General features: G+C 40.5%; 1 long non-coding RNA gene and 4 pseudogenes across 1 annotated transcript; all 5 read right to left on the bottom strand.

Moving 5' to 3' along the window:
• Positions 1-4671: 4671 nt before the first annotated feature.
• LOC130359715 (U2 spliceosomal RNA) lies at positions 4672-4762 on the bottom strand (annotated as a pseudogene).
• Positions 4763-7682: 2920 nt separating this feature from the next.
• LOC130359726 (U2 spliceosomal RNA) lies at positions 7683-7773 on the bottom strand (annotated as a pseudogene).
• Positions 7774-12744: 4971 nt separating this feature from the next.
• LOC130359737 (U2 spliceosomal RNA) lies at positions 12745-12835 on the bottom strand (annotated as a pseudogene).
• Positions 12836-14825: 1990 nt separating this feature from the next.
• Positions 14826-14916, bottom strand: LOC130359905 (U2 spliceosomal RNA; annotated as a pseudogene).
• A 1991-nt stretch (positions 14917-16907) lies between these two features.
• LOC130356520 (uncharacterized) lies at positions 16908-26278 on the bottom strand. The gene is made up of 3 exons (XR_008888910.1): positions 25890-26278; positions 17850-17933; positions 16908-17531 (listed from the first exon to the last, which is right to left on the bottom strand). It is a non-coding gene; the product is annotated as an uncharacterized LOC130356520 (long non-coding RNA).
• Between the last annotated feature and the right edge of the window lie 1068 nt (positions 26279-27346).

Genomic DNA, 27346 nt, shown 5'->3' on the forward strand with positions numbered 1-27346 from the left:
GTCAAAATCAAATAGTACAATATTGAACAGAGTAAAGATAGCTGGCTATGGGAACGTTACTGTATTATCGATTGAGAGCACAGCGAAATATTAGACACTGTGCCCTAATAGAGGCCTCCTCCTCCCCTACAGCCTTCCTATCCATCTCCAAAATCGGTGCGTGACCATTTCTTTGCATCATTTTATGCAAACGACAGTACACAGAAATGCTTCCATAGCCTACACTCTCAACATTTTTTAACCCAAATTTTTTAAAGTCACTCATTTCGTCATATCAACATACATAACTTCTCAAGGTGTCAAATGCTGTTGAAGTGAAGAAAAAATGTTTCAGTCTCATGATTTTGTTTAAAAATCATGGACAATATAAAAAACAAACTATGATTTGGGTTAAAAAAACAAAGGTACAAACAGGAATACAAAAAAATCCTCACAATAGCTGGCAAGTACAGCCCATTATTGGTATAAGTGTACACATAGCAAAACTATACATTTTACATACAGATATAAGATCAACAAGGTTCCTTCTTACTAGGCTTTTATAATCAAGAAATTGCCATCCCCTGTCAAAATCAAATAGTACAATATTGAACAGAGTTAAGATAGCTGGCTATGGGAACGTTACTGTATTATCTATTGAGAGCACAGCGAAATATTAGACACTGTGCCCTAATAGAGGCCTCCTCCTCCCCTACAGCCTTCCTATCCATCTCCAAAATCGGTGCGTGACCATTTCTTTGCATCATTTTATGCAAACGACAGTACACAGAAATGCTTCCATAGCCTACAATCTCAACATTTTGTAACCCAAATCTTTTAAAGTCACTAATTTCGTCATATCAACATACATAACTTCTCAAAGTGTCATCTGCTGTTGAAGTGAAGAAAAAATGTTTCAGTCTCATGATTTTGTTTAAAAATCATGGACAATAATAAAAACAAACTATGATTTGGGTTAAAAAAAAACAAAGGTACAAATAGGAATACAAAAAAATCATCACATTAGCTGGCAAGTATAGCCCATTATTGGTATAAGTGTACATATAGCAAAACTATAAATTTTACATACAGATATAAAAAACAACAAGGTTCCTTCTTACTAGGCTTTTGTAATCAAGAAATTGCCATCCCCTGTCAAAAACAAATAGTACAATATTGAACAGAGTTAAGATAGCTGGCTATGGCAACGTTACTGTATTATCTATTGAGAGCACAGCGAAATATTAGACACTGTGCCCTAATAGAGGCCTCCTCCTCCCCTACAGCCTTCCTATCCATCTCCAAATTGGCGCCTTGCCAACTCTTTGTATCATTTTATGCAAATGACAGTGCACAGAAAAGCTCCCATAGCCTACAAGTTAAAAAATTTTTAACCCAAATGTTTAAAATTCACCAATTTTGTCAAATCAACATACATTACGTCTCAAGGAGTTATGTGCTGTTGAAGTGAAGAAAGATGTTTCAGTCTCATGATTTTTTTTAAAAATCATGGACAATATTTTAAATAAACTATGATTGGGGTTAAAAAAACAAAGGTACAAATAGGAATACAAAAAAAATCATCACAATAGCTGGCAAGTACAGCCCATTATTGGTATAAGTGTACACATAGCAAAACTATAGTTAAGATAGCTGGCTATAGGAACTTTACTGTATTATCTATTGAGAGCACAGCGAAATGTTAGACACTGTGCCCTAATAGAGGCCTCCTCCTCCCCTACAGCCTTCCTATCCATCTCCAAAATCGGTGCGTGACCATTTCTTTGCATCATTTTATGCAAACGACAGTACACAGTAATGCTTCCATAGCCTACAATCTCAACATTTTTTAACCCAAATTTTTTAAAGTCACTCATTTTGTCATATCAACATACATAACTTCTCAAGGTGTCAAATGCTGTTGAAGTGAAGAAAAAATGTTTCAGTCTCATGATTTTGTTTAAAAAGCATGGACAATATAAAAAACAAACTATGATTTGGGTTAAAAAAACAAAGGTACAAACAGGAATACAAAAAAATCATCACAATAGCTGGCAAGTACAGCCCATTATTGGTATAAGTGTACACATAGCAAAACTATACATTTTACATACAGATATAAGATCAACAAGGTTCCTTCTTACTAGGCTTTTATAATCAAGAAATTGACATCCCCTGTCAAAATCAAATAGTACAATATTGAACAGAGTTAAGATAGCTGGCTATGGGAACGTTACTGTATTATCTATTGAGAGCACAGCGAAATATTAGACACTGTGCCCTAATAGAGGCCTCCTCCTCCCCTACAGCCTTCCTATCCATCTCCAAAATCGGTGCGTGACCATTTCTTTGCATCATTTTATGCAAACGACAGTACACAGAAATGCTTCCATAGCCTACAATCTCAACATTTTTTAACCCAAATCTTTTAAAGTCACTAATTTCGTCATATCAACATACATAACTTCTCAAAGTGTCATCTGCTGTTGAAGTGAAGAAAAAATGTTTCAGTCTCATGATTTTGTTTAAAAATCATGGACAATAATAAAAACAAACCATGATTTGGGTTAAAAAAACAAAGGTACAAATAGGAATACAAAAAAATCATCACATTAGCTGGCAAGTACAGCCCATTATTGGTATAAGTGTACACATAGCAAAACTATACATTTTACATACAGATACAAAAAAACAACAAGGTTCCTTCTTACTAGGCTTTTGTAATCAAGAAATTGCCATCCCCTGTCAAAAACAAATAGTACAATATTGAACAGAGTTAAGATAGCTGGCTATGGCAACGTTACTGTATTATCTATTGAGAGCACAGCGAAATATTAGACACTGTGCCCTAATAGAGGCCTCCCCTACAGCCTTCCTATCCATCTCCAAATTGGCGCCTTGCTAACTCTTTGTATCATCTTATGCAAATGACAGTGCACAGAAAAGCTCCCATAGCCTACAAGTTAAAACTTTTTTTAACCCAAATGTTTAAAATTCACCAATTGTGTCAAATTAACATACATTACGTCTCAAGGAGTTATGTGCTGTTGAAGTGAAGAAAGATGTTTCAGTCTCATGATTTTTTTTAAAAATCATGGACAATATTTTAAATAAACTATGATTGGGGTTAAAAAAGACAAAGGTACAAATAGGAATACAAAAAAAATCATCACAATAGCTGGCAAGTACAGCCCATTATTGGTATAAGTGTACACATAGCAAAACTATAGTTAAGATAGCTGGCTATAGGAACTTTACTGTATTATCTATTGAGAGCACAGCGAAATGTTAGACACTGTGCCCTAATAGAGGCCTCCTCCTCCCCTACAGCCGTCCTATCCATCTCCAAATTGGCACCTTGCCAATTCTTTGTATCATTTTATGCAAATGACAGTGCACAGAAACGCTCCCATAGCCTACAATCTAAACATTTTTTAACCCAAATGTTTAAAATTTACCAATTTTGTCAAATCAACATACATTACGTCTCAAGGAGTTATGTGCTGTTGAAGTGAAGAAAAATGATTGTCTCATGATTTTTTTTTTAAATCATGGTGAATATTTAAAACAAACTATGATTGGGGTTAAAAAAACAAAGGTACAAATAGGAATACAAAAAAAATCATCACAATAGCTGGCAAGTACAGCCCATTATTGGTATAAGTGTACACATAGCAAAACTATAGTTAAGATAGCTGGCTATAGGAACTTTACTGTATTATCTATTGAGAGCACAGCGAAATGTTAGACACTGTGCCCTAATAGAGGCCTCCTCCTCCCCTACAGCCTTCCTATCCATCTCCAAAATCGTAGCAAGACCATTTCTTTGCATCATTTTATGCAAACGACAGTACACAGTAATGCTTCCATAGCCTACAATCTCAACATTTTTTAACCCAAATTTTTTAAAGTCACTAATTTCGTCATATCAACATATATAACTTCTCAAGGTGTCAAATGCTGTAGAAGTGAAGAAAAAATGTTTCAGTCTCATGATTTTGTTTAAAAATCATGGACAATAATAAAAACAAACTATGATTTGGGTTAAAAAAACAAAGGTACAAATAGGAATACAAAAAAATCATCACATTAGCTGGCAAGTACAGCCCATTATTGGTATAAGTGTACACATAGCAAAACTATACATTTTACATACAGATACAAAAAACAACAAGGTTCCTTCTTACTAGGCTTTTGTAATCAAGAAATTGCCATCCCCTGTAAAAAACAAATAGTACAAAATTAAACAGAGTTAAGATAGCTGGCTATGGGAACGTTACTGCATTATCTATTGAGAGAACAGCGAAATGTTAGACACTGTGCCCTAATAGAGGCCTCCTCCTCCCCTACAGCCTTCCTATCCATCTCCAAATTGGCGCCTTGCCAATTCTTTGTATCATTTTATGCAAATGACAGTGCACAGAAACGCTCCCATAGCCTACAATCTAAAAAATTTTTAACCCAAATGTTTAAAATTCACCAATTTTGTCAAATCAACATACATTACGTCTCAAGGAGTTATGTGCTGTTGAAGTGAAGAAAAATGTTTCAGTCCTGGGCTCTAGACCCACTCAGCCTTGCGTGAGACCCGGAGGAAGCAGGTCACATCAGGGCAGCCGTCAAGGTGATTCCTCAGAACCAGCCCCGAAACGGCCCGGTACACCTGCTCCATACCATGCAGCACCCATCCCCACGAGCTCCATACTGGCGTCGCCTGCCACCAGCATGAAACTGATAAGAACAGATACTACACTTGATCTTAGCCAAAAAGCCGAGAAGCTACACATTTTACATACAGATATAAAACCAACAAGGTTCCTTCTTACTAGGCTTTTGTAATAAATAGTACAATATTAAACAGAGTTAAGAAAGCTGGCTATGGGAACGTTATTGTAGTATCTATTGAGAGAACAGCGAAATGTTAGACACTGTGCCCTAATAGAGGCCTCCTCCTCCCCTACAGCCTTCCTATCCATCTCCAAAATCGGTGCGTGACCATTTCTTTGCATCATTTTATGCAAACGACAGTACACAGTAATGCTTCCATAGCCTACAATCTCAACATTTTTTAACCCAAATTTTTTAAAGTCACTAATTTCGTCATATCAACATACATAACTTCTCAAGGTGTCATATGCTGTTGAAGTGAAGAAAAAATGTTTCAGTCTCATGATTTTGTTTAAAAATCATGGACAATAATAAAAACAAACTATGATTTGGGTTAAAAAAAAACAAAGGTACAAATAGGAATACAAAAAAATCATCACATTAGCTGGCAAGTACAGCCCATTATTGGTATAAGTGTACACATAGCAAAACTATACATTTTACATACAGATATAAAAAAACAACAAGATTCCTTCTTACTAGGCTTTTGTAATCAAGAAATTGCCATCCCCTGTCAAAAACAAATAGTACAATATTGAACAGAGTTAAGATAGCTGGCTATGGGAACGTTACTGTATTATCTATTGAGAGCACAGTGAAATATTAGACACTGTGCCCTAATAGAGGCCTCCTCCTCCCCTATAGCCGTCCTATCCATCTCCAAATTGGCGCCTTGCCAATTCTTTGTATCATTTTATGCAAATGACAGTGCACAGAAACGCTCCCATAGCCTACAATCTAAAAAATTTTTAACCCAAATGTTTAAAATTCACCAATTTTGTCAAATCAACATACATTAGGTCTCCAGGAGTTATGTGCTGTTGAAGTGAAGAAAAATGATTGTCTCATGATTTTTTTTTAAATCATGGACAATATTTAAAACAAACTATGATTGGGGTTAAAAAAACAAAGGTACATATAGGAATACAAAAAAATCATCACAATAGCTGGCAAGTACAGCCCATTATTGGTATAAGTGTACACATAGCAAAACTATATTTAAGATAGCTGGCTATAGGAACTTTACTGTATTATCTATTGAGAGCACAGCGAAATGTTAGACACTGTGCCCTAATAGAGGCCTCCTCCTCCCCTACAGCCTTCCTATCCATCTCCAAAATCGTAGCGTGACCATTTCTTTGCATCATTTTATGCAAACGACAGTACACAGTAATGCTTCCATAGCCTACAATCTCAACATTTTTTAAAGTCACTAATTTCGTCATATCAACATATATAACTTCTCAAGGTGTCAAATGCTGTTGAAGTGAAGAAAAAATGTTTCAGTCTCATGATTTTGTTTAAAAATCATGGACAATAATAAAAAGAAACTATGATTTGGGTTAAAAAAACAAAGGTACAAATAGGAATACAAAAAAATCATCACATTAGCTGGCAAGTAAAGCCCATTATTGGTATAAGTGTACACATAGCAAAACTATACATTTTACATACAGATACAAAAAACAACAAGGTTCCTTCTTACTAGGCTTTTGTAATCAAGAAATTGCCATCCCCTGTCAAAAACAAATAGTACAAAATTAAACAGAGTTAAGATAGCTGGCTATGGGAACGTTACTGCATTATCTATTGAGAGAACAGCGAAATGTTAGACACTGTGCCCTAATAGAGGCCTCCTCCTCCCCTACAGCCTTCCTATCCATCTCCAAATTGGCGCCTTGCCAATTCTTTGTATCATTTTATGCAAATGACAGTGCACAGAAACGCTCCCATAGCCTACAATCTAAAAATTTTTTAACCCAAATGTTTAAAATTCACCAATTTTGTCAAATCAAAATACATTACGTCTCAAGGAGTTATGTGCTGTTGAAGTGAAGAAAAATGTTTCAGTCTCATGATTTTTTTAAAAATCATGGACAATATTTAAAACAAACTATGATTTGGGTTAAAAAAAATAAAGGTACAAATAGGAATACAAAAAAATCATCACAATTGCCGGCAAGTACAGCCCACTATTGGTATAAGTGTACACATAGCAAAACTATACATTTTACATACAGATATAAAAACAACAAGGTTCCTTCTTACTAGGCTTTTGTATTTATCTAAGAGCCGAGGAACATGCTCTCGAATCACCCAAAGTGCAAGAAAAAGAGCAAACGTGTTACACAAAAAAAAAATGCACAGAGGATAGGAGAGAGGCCCCCCAACAAACCTTACCCTTCTCCTCCGGACCAAAAGGTACCTGCGAGGTTCCAGGTTCGATGTCCCTTTTTGCTGAAGCTACTAAGGGACCACAAATGCTCACGGCATCCCCCTAGGCGTTAGCCAAGGTATCTGCCCGCAGAGCCGATAACGGTAGGTACCCTGTCAGAGCAGGAGCACCCGGGGTGTTTGCAGGGAGGTGCGGAACCTAATGGCCACTCACACGTCCCCTAGACCACCAGGAGGGACACCCAGAAGGGCTACCGCATCCTGACAAATCCTGTGGACACACAATACGCAAAAAGTTACACAGTGAGACAAAAATAAATAAATAAGTGAATATGTGCAGTTATACTACCCAGACATCCGGCCGGATCTATAAAAATTTCTCTGATCCTAGCCAGAAGGCCGGGAATCAAGAGATCATGGTGCCCGTGCTTCAACTCAGTGAGTCTATCCTCCCAGTGAGTTTCGGCACCTCGGGGTCACCACTCCCCGAGGCACTAAAGTACCTCGGCTCTAGACCCACTCAGCCTTGCGTGAGACCCGGAGGAAGCAGGTCACATCAGGGCAGCCGTCAAGGTGATTCCTCAGAACCAGCCCCGAAACGGCCCGGTACACCTGCTCCATACCATGCAGCACCCATCCCCACGAGCTCCATACTGGCGTCGCCTGCCACCAGCATGAAACTGATAAGAACAGATACTACACTTGATCTTAGCCAAAAAGCCGAGAAGCTACACATTTTACATACAGATATAAAACCAACAAGGTTCCTTCTTACTAGGCTTTTGTAATAAAAAATTGCCACTTCCTGTCAAAAATAAATAGTACAATATTAAACAGAGTTAAGAAAGCTGGCTATGGGAACGTTATTGTATTATCTATTGAGAGAACAGCAAAATGTTAGACACTGTGCCCTAATAGAGGCCTCCTCCTCCCCTACAGCCTTCCTATCCATCTCCAAATTAGCGCCTTACCAATTCTTTGTATCATTTTATGCAAATGACAGTACACAGAAACGCTCCCATTGCCTACAATCTCAAGCATTTTTAACCCAAATTTTAAAAATTCACCAATTTTATCAAATCAACATACAATACTTCTAAATGAGTTATGTGCTGTTGAAGTGAAGAAAAATGTTTGTCTCATGATTTTGTTTAAAAAATCATGGACAATATTTAAAACAAACTATGATTTGGGTTAAAAAAAACAAAGGTACAAACAGGAATACAAAAAAATCATCACAATAGCTGGCAAGTACAGCCCATTATTGGTATAAGTGTACACATAGCAAAACTATACATTTTACATACAGATATAAGATCAACAAGGTTCCTTCTTAGGCTGGGTTCACACTACGTTTTGTCCCATACGGGAGCGCATACGGCAGGGGGGAGCTAAAACCTTGCACTCCCTTATGTCACCGTATGCGCTCCCGTATGTCATTCATTTCAATGAGCCGACCGGAGTGAAACGTTCGGTCCGGTCGGCTCATTTTTGCGCCGTATGCGCTTTTACAACCGGACCTAAAACTGTGGTCAACCACGGTTTTAGGTCCGGTTGTAAAAGCGCATACGGCGCAAAAATGAGCCGACCGGACCGAACGTTTCACTCCGGTCGGCTCATTGAAATGAATGACATACGGGAGCGCATACGGTGACATACGGGAGCGCGAGCTTTTAGCTCCCCCCTGCCATATGCGCTCCCGTATGGGACAAAACGTAGTGTGAACCCAGCCTTACTAGGCTTTTATAATCAAGAAATTGCCATCCCCTGTCAAAATCAAATAGTACAATATTGAACAGAGTTAAGATAGCTGGCTATGGGAACGTTACTGTATTATCTATTGAGAGCACAGCGAAATATTAGACACTGTGCCCTAATAGAGGCCTCCTCCTCCCATACAGCCTTCCTATCCATCTCCAAAATCAGTGCGTGACCATTTCTTTGCATCATTTTATGCAAACGACAGTACACAGAAATGCTTCCATAGCCTACAATCTCAAAAATTTTTAACCCAAATCTTTTAAAGTCACTAATTTCGTCATATCAACATACATAACTTCTCAAAGTGTCATCTGCTGTTGAAGTGAAGAAAAAATGTTTCAGTCTCATGATTTTGTTTAAAAATCATGGACAATAATAAAAACAAACTATGATTTGGGTTAAAAAAAACAAAGGTACAAATAGGAATACAAAAAAATCATCACATTAGCTGGCAAGTACAGCCCATTATTGGTATAAGTGTACACATAGCAAAACTATAAATTTTACATACAGATATAAAAAACAACAAGGTTCCTTCTTACTAGGCTTTTGTAATCAAGAAATTGCCATCCCCTGTCAAAAACAAATAGTACAATATTGAACAGAGTTAAGATAGCTGGCTATGGGAACGTTACTATATTATCTATTGAGAGCACAGTGAAATATTAGACACTGTGCCCTAATAGAGGCCTCCTCCTCCCCTATAGCCGTCCTATCCATCTCCAAATTGGCGCCTTGCCAATTCTTTGTATCATTTTATGCAAATGACAGTGCACAGAAACGCTCCCATAGCCTACAATCTAAAAAATTTTTAACCCAAATGTTTAAAATTCACCAATTTTGTCAAATCAACATACATTACGTCTCCAGGAGTTATGTGCTGTTGAAGTGAAGAAAAATGATTGTCTCATGATTTTTTTTTAAATCATGGACAATATTTAAAACAAACTATGATTGGGGTTAAAAAAACAAAGGTACAAATAGGAATACAAAAAAATCATCACAATAGCTGGCAAGTACAGCCCATTATTGGTTTAAGTGTACACATAGCAAAACTATAGTTAAGATAGCTGGCTATAGGAACTTTACTGTATTATCTATTGAGAGCACAGCGAAATGTTAGACACTGTGCCCTAATAGAGGCCTCCTCCTCCCCTACAGCCTTCCTATCCATCTCCAAAATCGTAGCGTGACCATTTCTTTGCATCATTTTATGCAAACGACAGTACACAGTAATGCTTCCATAGCCTACAATCTCAAAATTTTTTAACCCAAATTTTTTAAAGTCACTAATTTCGTCATATCAACATATATAACTTCTCAAGGTGTCAAATGCTGTTGAAGTGAAGAAAAAATGTTTCAGTCTCATGATTTTGTTTAAAAATCATGGACAATAATAAAAACAAACTATGATTTGGGTTAAAAAAACAAAGGTACAAATAGGAATACAAAAAAATCATCACATTAGCTGGCAAGTACAGCCCATTATTGGTATAAGTGTACACATAGCAAAACTATACATTTTACATACAGATACAAAAAAACAACAAGGTTCCTTCTTACTAGGCTTTTGTAATCAAGAAATTGCCATCCCCTGTCAAAAACAAATAGTACAAAATTAAACAGAGTTAAGATAGCTGGCTATGGGAACGTTACTGCATTATCTATTGAGAGAACAGCGAAATGTTAGACACTGTGCCCTAATAGAGGCCTCCTCCTCCCCTACAGCCGTCCTATCCATCTCCAAATTGGCGCCTTGCCAATTCTTTGTATCATTTTATGCAAATGACAGTGCACAGAAACGCTCCCATAGCCTACAATCTAAAAAATTTTTAACCCAAATGTTTAAAATTCACCAATTTTGTCAAATCAACATACATTACGTCTCCAGGAGTTATGTGCTGTTGAAGTGAAGAAAAATGATTGTCTCATGATTTTTTTTTTAAATCATGGACAATATTTAAAACAAACTATGATTGGGGTTAAAAAAACAAAGGTACAAATAGGAATACAAAAAAATCATCACAATAGCTGGCAAGTACAGCCCATTATTGGTATAAGTGTACACATAGCAAAACTATAGTTAAGATAGCTGGCTATAGGAACTTTACTGTATTATCTATTGAGAGCACAGCGAAATGTTAGACACTGTGCCCTAATAGAGGACTCCTCCTCCCCTACAGCCTTCCTATCCATCTCCAAAATCGGTGCGTGACCATTTCTTTGCATCATTTTATGCAAACGACAGTACACAGTAATGCTTCCATAGCCTACAATCTCAACATTTTTTAACCCAAATTTTTTAAAGTCACTTATTTCGTCATATCAACATATATAACTTCTCAAGGTGTCAAATGCTGTTGAAGTGAAGAAAAAATGTTTCAGTCTCATGATTTTGTTTAAAAATCATGGACAATAATAAAAACAAACTATGATTTGGGTTAAAAAAACAAAGGTACAAATAGGAATACAAAAAAATCATCACATTAGCTGGCAAGTACAGCCCATTATTGGTATAAGTGTACACATAGCAAAACTATACATTTTACATACAGATACAAAAAACAACAAGGTTCCTTCTTACTAGGCTTTTGTAATCAAGAAATTGCCATCCCCTGTCAAAAACAAATAGTACAAAATTAAACAGAGTTAAGATAGCTGGCTATGGGAACGTTACTGCATTATCTATTGAGAGAACAGCGAAATGTTAGACACTGTGCCCTAATAGAGGCCTCCTCCTCCCCTACAGCCTTCCTATCCATCTCCAAATTGGCGCCTTGCCAATTCTTTGTATCATTTTATGCAAATGACAGTGCACAGAAACGCTCCCATAGCCTACAATCTAAAAAATTTTTAACCCAAATGTTTAAAATTCACCAATTTTGTCAAATCAACATACATTACGTCTCAAGGAGTTATGTGCTGTTGAAGTGAAGAAAAATGTTTCAGTCTCATGATTTTTAAAAAAATCATGGACAATATTTAAAACAAACTATGATTTGGGTTAAAAAAATAAAGGTACAAATAGGAATACAAAAAAATCATCACTATTGCCGGCAAGTACAGCCCACTATTGGTATAAGTGTACACATAGCAAAACTATACATTTTACATACAGATATAAAAACAACAAGGTTCCTTCTTACTAGGCTTTTGTATTTATCTAAGAGCCGAGGAACATGCTCTCGAATCACCCAAAGTTCAAGAAAAAGAGCAAACGTGTTACACTAAAAAAAAAAATGCACAGAGGATGCGGTCCATCGCAAGCCCTTCTCCAATAGGAGAGAGGCCCCCCAACAAACCTTACCCTTCTCCTCCGGACCAAAAGGTACCTGCGAGGTTCCAGGTTCGATGTCCCTTTTTGCTGAAGCTACTAAGGGACCACAAATGCTCACGGCATCCCCCTAGGCGTTAGCCAAGGTATCTGCCCGCAGAGCCGATAACGGTAGGTACTCTGTCAGAGCAGGAGCACCCGGGGTGTTTGCAGGGAGGTGCGGAACCTAATGGCCACTCACACCTCCCCTAGACCACCAGGAGGGACACCCAGAAGGGCTACCGCATCCTGACAAATCCTGTGGACACACAATACGCAAAAAGTTACACAGTCAGACAAAAAGAAATAAATAAGTGAATATGTGCAGTTATACTACCCAGACATCCGGCCGGATCTATAAAAATTTCTCTGATCCTAGCCAGAAGACCGGGAATCAAGAGATCATGGTGCCCGTGCTTCAACTCAGTGAGTCTATCCTCCCAGTGAGTTTCGGCACCTCGGGGTCACCACTCCCCGAGGCACTAAAGTACCTCGGCTCTAGACCCACTCAGCCTTGCGTGAGACCCGGAGGAAGCAGGTCACATCAGGGCAGCCGTCAAGGTGATTCCTCAGAACCAGCCCCGAAACGGCCCGTTACACCTGCTCCATACCATGCAGCACCCATCCCCACGAGCTCCATACTGGCGTCGCCTGCCACCAGCATGAAACTGATAAGAACAGATACTACACTTGATCTTAGCCAAAAAGCCGAGAAGCTACACATTTTACATACAGATATAAAACCAACAAGGTTCCTTCTTTCTAGGCTTTTGTAATAAAAAAAATTGCCACCTCCTGTCAAAAATAAATAGTACAATATTAAACAGAGTTAAGAAAGCTGGCTATGGGAACGTTATTGTATTATCTATTGAGAGAACAGCGAAATGTTAGACACTGTGCCCTAATAGAGGCCTCCTCCTCCCCTACAGCCTTCCTATCCATCTCCAAATTAGCGCCTTACCAATTCTTTGTATCATTTTATGCAAATGACAGTACACAGAAACGCTCCCATTGCCTACAATCTCAAACATTTTTAACCCAAATTTTAAAAATTCACCAATTTTTTCAAATCAACATACAATACTTCTAAATGAGTTATGTGCTGTTGAAGTGAAGAAAAATGTTTGTCTCATGATTTTGTTTAAAAAATCATGGACAATATTTAAAACAAACTATGATTTGGGTTAAAAAAAAACAAAGGTACAAACAGGAATACAAAAAAATCATCACAATAGCTGGCAAGTACAGCCCATTATTGGTATAAGTGTACACATAGCAAAACTATACATTTTACATACAGATATAAGATCAACAAGGTTCCTTCTTACTAGGCTTTTATAATCAAGAAATTGCCATCCCCTGTCAAAATCAAATAGTACAATATTGAACAGAGTTAAGATAGCTGGCTATGGGAACGTTACTGTATTATCTATTGAGAGCACAGCGAAATGTTAGACACTGTGCCCTAATAGAGGCCTCCTCCTCCCCTACAGCCTTCCTATCCATCTCCAAATTGGCGCCTTACCAATTCTTTGTATCATTTTATGCAAATGACAGTACACAGAAATGCTCCCATAGCCTACAATCTCAAAAAAATTTAACCCAAATTTTTTTAATTCACCAATTTTGTCAAATCAACATACATAACGTCTAAAGGTGTTATGTGCTTTTGAAGTGAAGAAAAAAATTTTCCGTATCATTATTTTTGTTAAAAATCATGGACAATAATAAAAACAAACTATGATTTGGGTTAAAAAAAAAGGTACAAATAGGAATACAAAAAAATCATCACAATTGCTGGCAAGTACAGCCCACTATTGGTATAAGTGTACACATAGCAAAACTATACATTTTACATACAGATATAAAAACAACAAGGTTGCTTCTTACTAGCCTTTTGTATTTATCTAAGAGCCGACGAACATGCTCTCGAATCACCCAAAGTGCAAGAAAAAGAGCAAACGTGTTACACTAAAAAAAAAACATGCACAGAGGATGCGGTCTATCGCAAGCCCTTCTCCGATAGGAGAGAGGCCCCCCAACAAACCTTACCCTTTGCCTCAGGACCAAAAGGTACCTGCAAGGTTCCAGGTTCGATGTCCCTTTTCGCCGAAGCTACTAAGGGACCACAAATGCTCCCTGCATCCCCCTAGGCGTTAGCCAAGGTATCTGCCCGCAGAGCCGATAACGGTAGGTACCCTGCCAGAGCAGGAGTACCCGGGGTGTTTGCAGGGAGGTGCGGAACCTAATGGCCACACACACCTTCCCTAGACCGCCAGGAGGGACACCCAGAAGGGCTACCGCATCCTGAAAAATACTGTGGACACACAACACGCAAAAAGTGACACGGTGAGACAAAAATAAATAAATAAGTGAATATATGCAGTTATACTGCCCGGACATCCAGCCGGACCTATAAAACTTTCTCTGATCCTAGCCAGAAGGCAGGGAATCAAGAGGTGAGTGCCATAAAGGTACAGAGATCATGGTGCCTGTGCTTCAACTCAGTGAGTCTATCCTTCCAGTGAGTTTCGGCACCTCGGGTCACCACTCCCAGAGGCACTAAAGTACCTCGGCTCTAGACCCTCTCAGCCTCATGGCGAGACCCGGAGGAAGCAGGTAACAACAGGGCAGCCGTCGAGCTGATTCCTCAGAACCAGCCCCGGGAATGCCCCGATAACCTGCTCCCTACCATGCAGCACCCATCCCCACGAGCTCCATACTGGCGTCGCTTGTCACCAGCATGAAACTGATAAGAACAGGTACTACACTTGATCTTAACCAAAAGGCCAAGAAGTTACACATTTTACATACAGATATAAGAACAACAAAGTTCCTTCTTACTAGGCTTTTGTAATAAAATAAATTGCCACTTCCTGTCAATAACAAATAGTACAATATTAAACAGAGTTAAGATAGCTGGCTATGGGAACGTTACTCTATTATCTATTGAGAGCACAGCAAAATGTTAGACACTGTGCCCTAATAGAGGCCTCCTCCTCCCCTACAGCCTTCCTATCCATCTCCAAATTGGTGCCTTACCAATTGTTTGCATCATTTTATGCAAATGACAGTACACAGAAACGCTTCCATTGCCTAAAATCTCAAAAAATTTTAACCCAAATTTAAAAAATTTACCAATTTTGTCAAATCAATATACATGTTGTCTAAAGGTGTTATGTGCTGTTGAAGTGAAGAAAAAAATGTTTCAGTCTCATGATTTTGGTTAAAAATCATGGAAAATAATAAAAACAAACTATGATTTGGGTTAAAAAAAGGCACAAATAGGAATACAAAAAAATCATCACAATAGCTGGCAAGTACAGCCCACTATTGTTATAAATTTACATATAGCAAAACTATACATTTTACATACAGATATAAAAACAACAAGGTTCCTTCTTACTAGGCTTTTGTAATAAAAAAAAATAACTGCCACCTCCTGTCAAAAACAAATAGTAAAATATTAAACTGAGTTAAGATAGCTGGCTATAGGAACTTTACTGTATTATCTATTTAGAGCACAGCGAAATGTTACGCACTGTGCCCTAATAGAGGCCTCCTCCTCCCCTACAGTCTTCCTATCCATCTCCAAAATTGGTGCATGACCCAGGGGCGTTGCTAGGACTCCAAAAGATCTGGGGCACGGGCCAAGGGGCGGAGCCACAAAAGAGGAGGGGCAATGGGTGGGGCCACTCTGGAGTATAAGGGTGCATTCAGATGTGTGGATTTGTCAGCGGATCCGCAGCTACAAGCAGACACACTGCAATGTTCAAGTCGCCATACAGTATACTCGCACACATCGCAGCTGCTCTCAGGGAGCCAGGGGGAGCAGCCGCGATGTGCGGGATGTGCGAATACACTGAGACTCACACATCTCAGTGTGTCTGCTTGTAGAGGCTGATTGCCGCTATTAACAGGCACAAAGAGGGCAGCATTATAGGGGCTATTGTCAGCGGAGCCGCAGCTGCAGATCCGCTGACAAATCCGCCTGTCTGAATGCACCCTAATACAGGATATAACTCAGGGTCAGTACAGGTTAAGTAATGTAATATATGTACACAGTGACCTCACCAGCAGAATAGTGAGTACAGCTCTGGGGTATAATTCAGGATATAACTCAGGATCAGTACAGGATAAGTAATGTAATATATGTACACAGTGACCTCACCAGCAGAATAGTGAGTACAGCTCTGGAGTATAATACAGGATATAACTCAGGATCAGTACAGGATAAGTAATGTATGAACACAGTGACCTTGCGAGGAGAATAATGAGTACAGCTCATTGTTCTGCTGTTGGGGTCACTGTATGAAATTACATTACTTACCCTGTATGTACATGGATTTACATTATTGTCTACACTGTATACCAGTATTTGCCAACTAGGGTGCCTCCAGCTGTTGCAAAACTACAACTCTCAGCATGCCCAGACAGTCATTGGGCCTCTGGGCATGTTGAGAGTTGTAGTTTTGCTACTTCTGGCACCCTGCTTGGGGAACAGTGTCTTAGAAGTTACAGATGGAGTAAAGATGGTGGTGAGGAGGTACAGGTACAGGTACATGGTACTTTACACACCAGGGTGTATCTGCATCTCCTCACTTCCATCTTTACTCCATCTGTAACTTCTAAAGCAGTGTTCCCCAACCAATGTACCTCAAGCTGTTGCAAAACTACAACTTTCAGCATGCCCTCTGGCTATCTGGGCATGCTGGGAGTTGTAGTTTTGCTACTGCTGGAGGCACACTGTTTGGAAAACACTGTTTTAGAGGAGGATCAATGCAGAGGGTAACCCAGGGTGAATGAGATGGACACAGGCAGGGGAGGGTGATGAATGGCGGGGCAGACTGGGGTGATAGCTGGAGAGCTAGTGCTGATGTAGCCAGGCCTGGATGGTTAGGAGATATAGCACGGCCACAGGAGAAGGATTAATATGATAATGTAACCGGTACAGAGGAGCCCTGAGCAGGGGCCGATCCAGAGCCTAGTCTCGGGAGGGGCACTATCAGAGTATTTTGTGTTGGTGGACAGAAAAAGTTGAATATCCTGTATTCCCATATATATAATAATGCAACACATTTAGTGCCCCCACAATGCCCCATATAAAATAATGTCCTACTATATAAAATAATTTTTCTCAAACTGTCCCACAAAAACTTTACGATAAAATAATACACCTTTTCTGTATTGTCTGCTCCGGGTCCCCATGGGCTCCCACTCTCTAAGAGAAAGTAAGATATCATAAGGCATCCGTGTTTCCAGCTTCCTCTTCCTTTGCTCTGCTTTGCCAGGCTGTGCCTGGGCTCCATCACTCTGTGACCATCCTGATGCCACATGTCTACACAGCCCATCCCCGCTCGAGGGTTGGTGTCACCCGATGAGGCAAAAAAAGGTGTCACCCCATACCCCTTCTTCCCTGAAAGTAATTTTTTAGCCTGTTGTGATGCCTGCGGTGTAACACTTTGCAGAAAATAATTTCCAGTATGATAATCAAATATACCAGTTGTCACAGAATGGGAAAGTGCAGAAGAATTTTTTACCTTTTAAAACTACGGCTCCCAGTATGACCTAAGCAGGTTTTTCTGGGAGTTGTAGTTTCACTCATCACAACTGTAGAACTTACAAGTGACTACAGCTCTGATGGGACATAGTGAGGAGAATGTACAATGATATCGGTAACCACATGTAACGTCTTCTCTATAGTATTTCCTTATCTAATTCAGATGGTACATACCGCTGTGACTTTATCAGCTAAATCTTCTTTCTGCAGAAAATGACGCCCAGATGGCTCCTTAATTTGTCAGTGAATTCTGATCCTCTATATGAAAACAATAATTATTATAATAAAGCTAAACACTGTACCTCCGAATATAACACTACCACACACTGTGCTCTCTGAATATAATACTACCACACACTGCGCCCTCTGAATACAAAAGTGTAATGTATAGTGGCCCATAAATATCGTAACACCCAAGAAATTCCTTCATAATATACACCATACCTCTAAAATGCAAAACATTCTGTGCCCCTCACAAATAGTAATAATGCCCCATCTTGTTCCCCACATATAATAATTATGACCCATCCTGCACCCCCCACATAATAATAATGTCTGTCCTGTTTCCCCCAGATAATAATAAGGCCCTCTGTCCTGTGCCCCTCACATATGCCTCCTGTGCTGTGCCACTCACATATAATGCCCCCATCATGCTTCCCTAACATATAATGCCTCCTGTGCTGTGCCCCTTACATATAATGCCCCCGTCATGCTCCCCTCTCCCCTAACATATAATGCCCCCTGTGCTGTGACCCTTATATATAATGCCCCCATCATGCTCCCCTAACATATAATGTCCCCTGTGCTGTGACCCTTACATATAATGCCCCCGTCATGCTTCCCTCTCCCCTAACATATAATGTCCCCTGTGCTGTGCCCCATACATATAATGCCCCCATCATGCTCCCCACCCATATAATGCCCCCAGTGCTGTGCCCCTAACATATAATGCCCCCATCATGCTCCCCTAACATATAATGCCCCCAGTGCTGTGCTCCATTATGGGGCACAGCACAGGGGGCATTATATGTGAGGGGAACATGATGCGAGCATTATATATAAGGGGCACAGCACATGGGGCATTATATGTGAGGGTCACATTACAGGGAGCATTATATGTTGGGGCACCAGACAGGGGGCATTATATGTGAAGGGCATATGATGAGAGCATTATATGTTAGGGGAGCATGACGGGGGCATTATATGTAAGGGCAACAGCACAGGGGGCATTATATGTGAGGGGCACATGATGAGAGCATATGTAAGGGACACAACACAGGGGGCATTATATGTTAGGGGAGCATGACGGGGGCATTTTATGTATGGGGCCCCCATACATATAATGCCCCCATCATGCTCCCCTAACATATAATGCCCCATGTGCCCCTGATATAATACTCTCATCATGTGCCCCTCACATATTATATCCCCTGTGCTGTTGCCCTTACATAAAATGCCCCCGGTGATGTGACTCTCACAAATAATGCCCCCTGTCCAGCCCCAAAGGGGCATTATACGTAATGGGCACAATATATGTGAGGGGCACAGCACAGGGGGCATTATATGTGAGAGACACATGACAGGGGATCCTCTGTCATGTGCTCTTCACATATAATGTCCCCTGTCATAGGCCCCTCACATTAAATGTCTCCTTTCCTGTGCCCCCTAAGTTTTTACATTGCCACCTGAACCCAGTGCCATATATAAAAAAAATTGCCCCGTTGACCCCCCCCCACCCCCCCCCCCCCCCCCCTGGATCCACCACTGGCCCTGAGCCCCACCTGCCGGCCCTGAGCCCCAGGAATGTAGTAATAAAAAAAAAAAATCAAATGGCCCTGACATTCGGGGCACCAGGGCTAAGCATTCGTGGCAGGGGCCCCGAATGATTTGATCTAGTGACGCCCCTGGCGTGACCATTTCTTTGCATCATTTTATGCAAATGACAGTACACAGAAATGCTTCCATAGCCTACAATCTCAACATTTTTTAACCCAAATTTTTAAAATTCACTCATTTTGTCAAATCAACATACATAACTTCTCAAGGTGTTATATGCTGTTGAAGTGAAGAAAAAATGTTTCAGTCTCATTATTTTGGTTAAAAATCTTGGACAATAATAAAAACAAACTACGCTTTGGGTTAAAAAAAGGTACAAATAGGAATACAAAAAAATCATCACAATAGCTGGCAAGTACAGCCCATTATTGGTATAAGTGTACACATAGCAAAACTATACATTTTACATACAGATATAAAAACAATAAGGTTCCTTCTTACTAGGCTTTTGTATTTATCTAAGAGCCGAGGAGCGTGCTCTCGAATCACCCAAAGTGCAAGAAAAAGTGCAAACGTGTTACACTAAAAAAATGTGCACAGAGGATGCGGTAGGAGAGAGGCCACCCAGGAAGTATTACTTTACTGAGAGAGTAGTGGATGCATGGAATAGCCTTCCTGCAGAACCGGTCGCTGCAAATAGAGTGAAAGAGTTTAAACATGCATGGGATAAGCATAAGGCTATCCTTCATATAAGATAGGGCCAGGGACTATTTATAGGATAGGATATTGGGCAGACTAGATGGGCCAAATGGTTCTTATCTGCCGACACATTCTATGTTTCTATGGAGAGCAAATTTTGCTGAAATGGTTTTTGCGGGGCATGTCTTATTTAGGAAGCTCCCATGGTGCCAGAATAGCAAAAAAAAAAACACATGGCATACTATTTGGGAAACTGCACCCCTCAAGGAATGTAACAAGTGGTACAGTGAGCCGTAACAGGTGTTTGGCGAATTTTCACTATAGTTGGACGTTTCACTAAAATGCTGGTGCAACACCAAATTTTTCCTTTTCACAAGAAGTAATAGGTAAAAAAGTAGTAGGTAAAAATGTACAAAATTTGTAACCCCATTTCTCTCGAGTAAGGAAATACCTCATATGTGTATGTGCACTTTACTGCTCTGTGGGTGCACTAGAGGGCTCAGAAGGGAAGGAGCGACAATGGGATTTTGGAGAGCGAATTTTGCTGAAATGTTTTTTGCGCGGCATGTCACATTTAGGAAGCCCCCATGGTGCCATAACAGCAAAAGAAGAAAAAACACATGGCACACTATTTTGAAAACTACACCCCTCAAGGAACGTAACAAGGGGTATAGTGAGCCTTAACACCCCACAGGTGATTGACGAATTTTCGCTAAAGTTGGACATGAGAATGAAAAATGTTCTTTTTTTTTTACAAAAATGCTGGTGTGGTCCCAAATTTTTCATTTTTAAAGGGATAATAGGAGAAAAAGCCCCCCAAAATTTGTAACACAATTTGTTCTGTGTATGAAAATACATACCCCATGTGTGTATGTAAAATGCTCTGTGGGCGAACTACAATGCTCAGAAGAGAAGGAGCATTCCATGAGGGGTGTAGTTTCCAAAATAGGGTCACGTGTGGGGGAGTTCCGCTGTTCTGGCACCATGGGGGCTTTGTAAACACACATGGCCTTCAATTCCAGCCTAATTCTCTCTCAAAAAGCCCAATGGCGCTCCTTCTCTTCTGAGCCCTGTAGCGTGCCCGCAGGGCACTTTACATCCACATATGGGGTATGTATATACCTATTACCCATTGTGAAAATTAAAACTTTGGGGTAAAACCAGCATTTTTGTGAAAAAAAATCAGATTTTTCATTTTCATGTCCAACTTTAACAAAAATTTGTCAAACACCTGTGGGGTGTTAAGGCTCACTATACCCCTTGTTACGTTCCTTGAGGGGTCAAGTTTCCAAAATAAGGTCACTTGTGGGTGATTTTTTTTTTGCGTTAGTGTCAGAACCTCTGTAACTATCAGCCACCCCTTTGCAAATCACCAATTTAGACCTCAAATGTACTTAGTGCGCTCTCACTGCTGTGCCTTGTTGTGCACCCACAGAGCACTTTACACCCACATATGAAGTATTTCCGTACTCAGGAGAAATTTTGCTACAAATTTTGGGGGTCTTTTTTTCCTTTTACCTCTTGTAAAAATGAAAAGTATCGGGCAACACCAGCATATTAGTGTAAAATGTTTTATTTATTTACACTAATATGCTGGTGTAGACCCCAACTTTACCTTTTCATACGGGGTAAAAGGAGAAAAAGCCCCCCAAAGTTTGTTAGGCAATTTCTCCTCAGTATGGAAATACCCCATATGTGGCCCTAAACTGTTGCCTTGAAATACGACAGGGCTCCGAAGTGAGAGAGCGCCATGCGCATTTGAGGCCTAAATTAGGGATTTGCATAAGGACGGACACACGGCAGTGTTCCCCAAACAGGGTGTCTCCAGCTGTTGCAAAACTCCCAGCATGCGTGAACAGTCAATGGCTGTCCGGCAATACTGGGAGTTATTTTTCAACAGCTGGAGGCTCCGTTTTGGAAACACTGCCGTATGAGACATTTTTAATTTTTTATTGGGGGGTGGGGCAGTGTAAGGGGGTGTATATGTAGTGTTTTACCCTTTATTTTGTGTTAGTGTAGTGTAGTGTTTTTAGGGTACATTCACACGGGCAAGGGTTCACAGCGAGTTTCCCGCTGGGAATTTGAGCTGTGGCGGAAAATTTGCTGCAGCTCAAACTGAAAGGGAAACTCGCTGTAAACCTCCGCCCATGTGAATGTACCCTGTAAATGGCTGTCCGGCAACACTGGGAGTTGTTGTTTTGCAACATCTGGAGGCTCCGTTTTAGAAACTGTGCTGTACCAGACGTTTCTCATTTTTATTGGGGTGAATGTGTAGGAGAATGTGTATATATGTAGTGTTTTACTATTTATTTTGTGTAGTGTAATGTAGTGTTTTTAGGGTACATTAACATGGGCGGGGGTTTACAGCAAGTTTCCCGCTGGGAGTTTGAGCTTCAGCGGAAAATTTGCTACAATTTGCTATCTCAAACTTGCAGCGAGAAACTCACTGTAAACACCCGCCCGTGTGAATGTACCCTGTACATTCACATGGGGGGGGAAGAGGCTAACCTCCAGATGTTGCAAAAATACAACTCCCAGCATGCCCTTTGGCTGTCCATGCATGCTGGGGGTTGTAGTTATGCAGGCACACTGGTTGCAAAACACTAAGAGTTTGTTACTTAACCAGTGTTACGCAACCAGTGTGCCTCCAGATGTTGCAAAAGTACAACTTCCAGCTTGTACGGACAGCCATAGGGCATGCTGGGAGTTGTAGTTTGCAACAGCTGGAGGCACAGTTGCGAAAAACTGAATTAGGTAACAAACTCAGTGTTTCCCAACTTGTGTGCTGTTGCAAAACTACAACTCCCAGCATGCATGGTCTGTCAGTGCTGGGAGTTATAGTTTTGCAACAGCTGGAGGCACACGGGTTGGGAAACACTAAGTTAGGAAACAGACAATGTTTCCCAACCAGTGTGCCTCCAGTTGTTGCAGAACTACAACTCCCAGCGTGCCCAGGCATTCGAAGGGCATGTTGGGAGTTGTAGCTATGCAACAACTTTAGGAGAACAGTTTGGAGACAACTGTGTGGTGGTCCAAACAGTAGCCCTCCAGATGTTGCAAAACTACAACTACAAGCATGCTCAGACTGCCCAGGCATGCTGGGAGTTGTAGTTTTGCAACATCTGGAGTGTTACAGTTTGGGCACCACTGTAGCATGCTGGGAGTTATAGTTTTGCAACAGCTGGAGGCACACAGGTTGGGAAACACTAAGTTAGGAAACAGGCAATGTTTCCCAACCAGTGTGCCTCCAGTTGTTGCAGAACTACAGCTCTCAGCATGCCCAGACAGTCTAGGCATGCTGGGAGTTGTAGTTCTGCAATATCTGAAGGACCAGATGTTACAGAACTACAACTCCCAGCAGGCCTGAGCAGTCTGAGCATGCTCGGAGTTGTAGTTTTGCAACATCTGGAGGGCTACAGCTTGAACACCACTATATAGTGGTCTCCAAACAGTGGCCCTCCAGATGTTGCAAAACTACAAATCCCAACATGCCCAGACAGCCTTTGGCTGTCTGAGCATGCTGGGAGTTGTAGTTTTGCAACTCCTAGGCTAGAAGCCAGCAGTGAAGATCACTTACCACTGATCTTCACTGCTGCCTCCACCGCCACCTGCTTTGTGCCACCAGTCCCGCCGCTGGTCCCGCCGTGATCGCCGGTCCCCCCCATCGCAATCGCCGGTCCTCCTGTACTCTGACCCCTGCCGCCATCTTCCCCCCGCTTTGCCCGGACATCCAGGGGTGGGCAGGTTTTGACTTTAACCCCCCCGCCCCCAACTGCCATTGGTTGGTCAGGGTGTACAGGTACGCCCTGAGTCCTTAAGGATCGGGGATGAAGGTCGTATGCATACGCCCTGCGTCCCCAAGAGGTTAAAAAAAAAACTATTGGGGGAGATTAATCAAAACCTGTACAGAGTAAAAGTTGCCCAGTTGCCCATAGCAACCAACTTCTTTCATTTTGCAGAGGCTTTGTTAAGAATGAAAGAAGCAATTTGATTGGTTGCTATGGGCAACTTTTCCTCTGGACAGGTTTTGATAAATCTCCCCCATTATCTTTCAGTATGTGTCAGGGTAACATTGTGAGAAGTGGGGGCCTTAGTCTTGAAAGAGTTCATGTAGCATTTATTAATAATATAGAAACAATTTTCACATTCTTTCATTATCTAGAAAAACCAAATCTAGGGCGGATTGATAAGGAAAATGGAAGAAAATGTAGCAAATGCTTTCCCAATGGTCGCCATATAGAAGCAATGTGTGGCTCCATAGAACTTTATTAGGTTTTTACAAGGTACAATCCGACCAAATAAAGACAAATTCACATACAATGGTGACATGAGGATCAGGAAGTTAGAATGAATGAATGTTTCCCAGACAAGACTGTTTCCCAAGCAGTGTACCTCCAGCTTTTGCAAAACTATAACTCCCAGCATGCTAAATTGTAGTTTTGCAACAGCTGAGGGCACACTGGTTGGAAAACACTGTCCTAGACTGAAGAATATTTAGTACTAAGTGTAATGGGAGCACTCACTTCTCTACCAACACTGTCCAAACCTGTGCGCCATCTGTGATCACCTTCCATTAAAGAAACAGGACAAAAAGATAAGCAGCATCATCACTATACAATTGGGGGGGACACTCAGGACTGGCACTGGACAGGTCTTCAAGCTGTCTCTAGGATGGCAGTTAAAATGGCCGCTGCAGCATAACAGTTGTCATAGCAACTGTGTGTAGCTCAGTAAACAATAGTGGACTGTACCACTACAGGAACAGGTAAACTGCCCCAAAAAGTAAAATGATATAGAATGCAGCTAAATGATTAAAACAAAAAATGGAAAGTGCTTGGTTCGGTCCAGTGTTAAGTTTACTGTTGCTTGGTAATTGGTTGATTTTACCTCTATATTAAAATGTTGGGTCACACAGAGCATATCCGTAGTGTATTTCACGCTGCGGGAGCAACAGTGGCAGTCAATAGAGCAAGCCCCCTGCTGCAGCTGGATAGCTTTGTGTCCGCTTGTAGTGGTGGATTTCCCACTGTAGACAAACGGCCATATTTTTTTTACGGCTATAAATATCATTGAAAATTCAATGTATGAACATAGCTTTAAAGTGGTCTTCCAAAAACAGCAACACACCTTTCCTCAGGTTGCAACTTCTACTAAGCTGCAATGTTTCTGGATGAAAGCTATGTTTTTCTAACCCTGGATAACCCATTTAAACTGTAGCAGAAATTTGCTCCAGAAGTTTGGTGCATTTTTAGCGCATGATGCCACAGCCTAGGTCAGACCACCTTTTTATTAAACCACTCCCCCTTTTTGGAATGCACCTGAAAAGTGTATAAAACTCATAATACATGTACAGAATCTGCTACATATAGGGGGAGATTTATCAAAACCTGTGCAGAGGAAAACTTGCCCAGTTGCCCATAGCAACCTATCAGATCACTTCTTTCATTTTTCACAGGCCTTCATAAAAATGAAAGCAACAAGCTGATTGGTTGCTATGGGCAACTGGGCAAGTTTTCCTCTGCACAGGTTTTGATAAATCTCCCCCATACTGAGGTTAATGGATAGCAAAATCAGCCACAGAAAATATGTAGCAGATCCTGTACGTGTGAACCTACCCTAAATATGGCACCAATCAATTTGGCCCACTTGCAATAGTAAATCTGGCCTATTATAGCTGTAACTTGGAGTCCTGTGGTAAAAGTGATAGACAATTCTAGCTCTTTCATGATGTTGTCCTACCTGTGCTGCCCATCAGATGGATGTAGCAGGGTCCTTGAAGGCCACTTACACTTCTCTCTTCTTTGTTGGAAGTTTTCTTTCTCTTTCAGGAAGTTTTCTTCCTCTTTTCGGTCATTCAGGCCCAGATATTTAGCAGGAATGTAATAAGCTTTTATTTCTCTGTACCTTAGCTGTACTGGGCGGCTCCTGGATATCGTTTCCACTGTTCTGTTCTCCGCTCAGCTCTCTTCCATCTTCTCCTTTCTCCACTAAATTATTTTTTCTTTGTTTACTTCATTTTATGACAATGGAAAAAGACGATAAAGTCACTAGAAAACTACAGTAATGGGCAATGGGTTCTGACATGTCTCTCTGCTAAACTCTAGTGAACAAATGAGAGATTTTTCTGTTCATCTGGCTACGTATTATGTCTGTTATGATGATGTCACCAGCTGCCCTACTGTGATGTCAGCAGCCAATGTTCTAATGGTCTCTTTGTTTCATCAGCCAATCAGGTGTTACCTTACTGAGAGGTGCTTTGACATAGTTTTGTTCTACATTACACTACACTTTATACATATCTATATTTCCATATATATTAAGTAGATAGCAATATATATACATATATATATATATATATATATATATATATATATATATACATATATGTGTGTGTGTTTAGAGCACTGTATTCCACAATTTTAAGACCAGCATTTCCCTACCAGTGTAAGGGTACGTTCACACGCGCGGATTTTCGCAGCGTATTTAGCTGCAGATCCGCTGGTGAAGGCCCGCTCTATGCTGTCTTTACATGTGCCTGGTGGTAGCGGCAATACGCCGCTACAAGCAGACACACTGCAGCGATGTGCGTGGCGTACTCGCACATCGCGGCCGCTCTCCCTGCTCTGAGCTAGGCAGAGAGCTCCCGTGATGTGCGAGTATACTGCGACTCGCACATCACAGGGTGTCTGCTGGTAGCGGCGTATTTCCGCTACGAGCAGGCACATGTAAAGACAGCATAGAGCGGGCCTTCACCAGCGGATTTGCAGCGTAAAATACGCTGTAAATCCGCGCGTGGGAACGTACCCTAAGGCAAAGTTTCTACTTTTGTCATGCTTTTGTTTTTTTGTCCTACGTTTTTTGGGTTGCAATGTCCTGCGTCTGTCATTTTTTCATTTGTGTGGAAATTGCATTTTTGGCACCTTTTGGCGTTTGTTTTTTTTTTGGTACCCAAAATTTGTTGGGTACCAAATAAAAAAAAAAAAAGGATGCAGTAGTGATGGCAAAAAATGTATTTAACGAAATCTAATTTTTTTATAACTAAATTTAAATTGAATGTTTAATAAATTTAAATTTAATGTTTAATTAAAAAAATTAATTTAATGTTTAATAAAGTGTGTGTTTCATTTTTTTTCCGCTTTTTTTTTTAAATTTTCAGGTAGTACTACTATGCCTAGCATGGAACAGACTGTTCCATG

Source organism: Hyla sarda, chromosome 2 (assembly GCF_029499605.1).
Source record: "Hyla sarda isolate aHylSar1 chromosome 2, aHylSar1.hap1, whole genome shotgun sequence".
Taxonomy (NCBI): Eukaryota; Metazoa; Chordata; class Amphibia; order Anura; family Hylidae; genus Hyla; species Hyla sarda.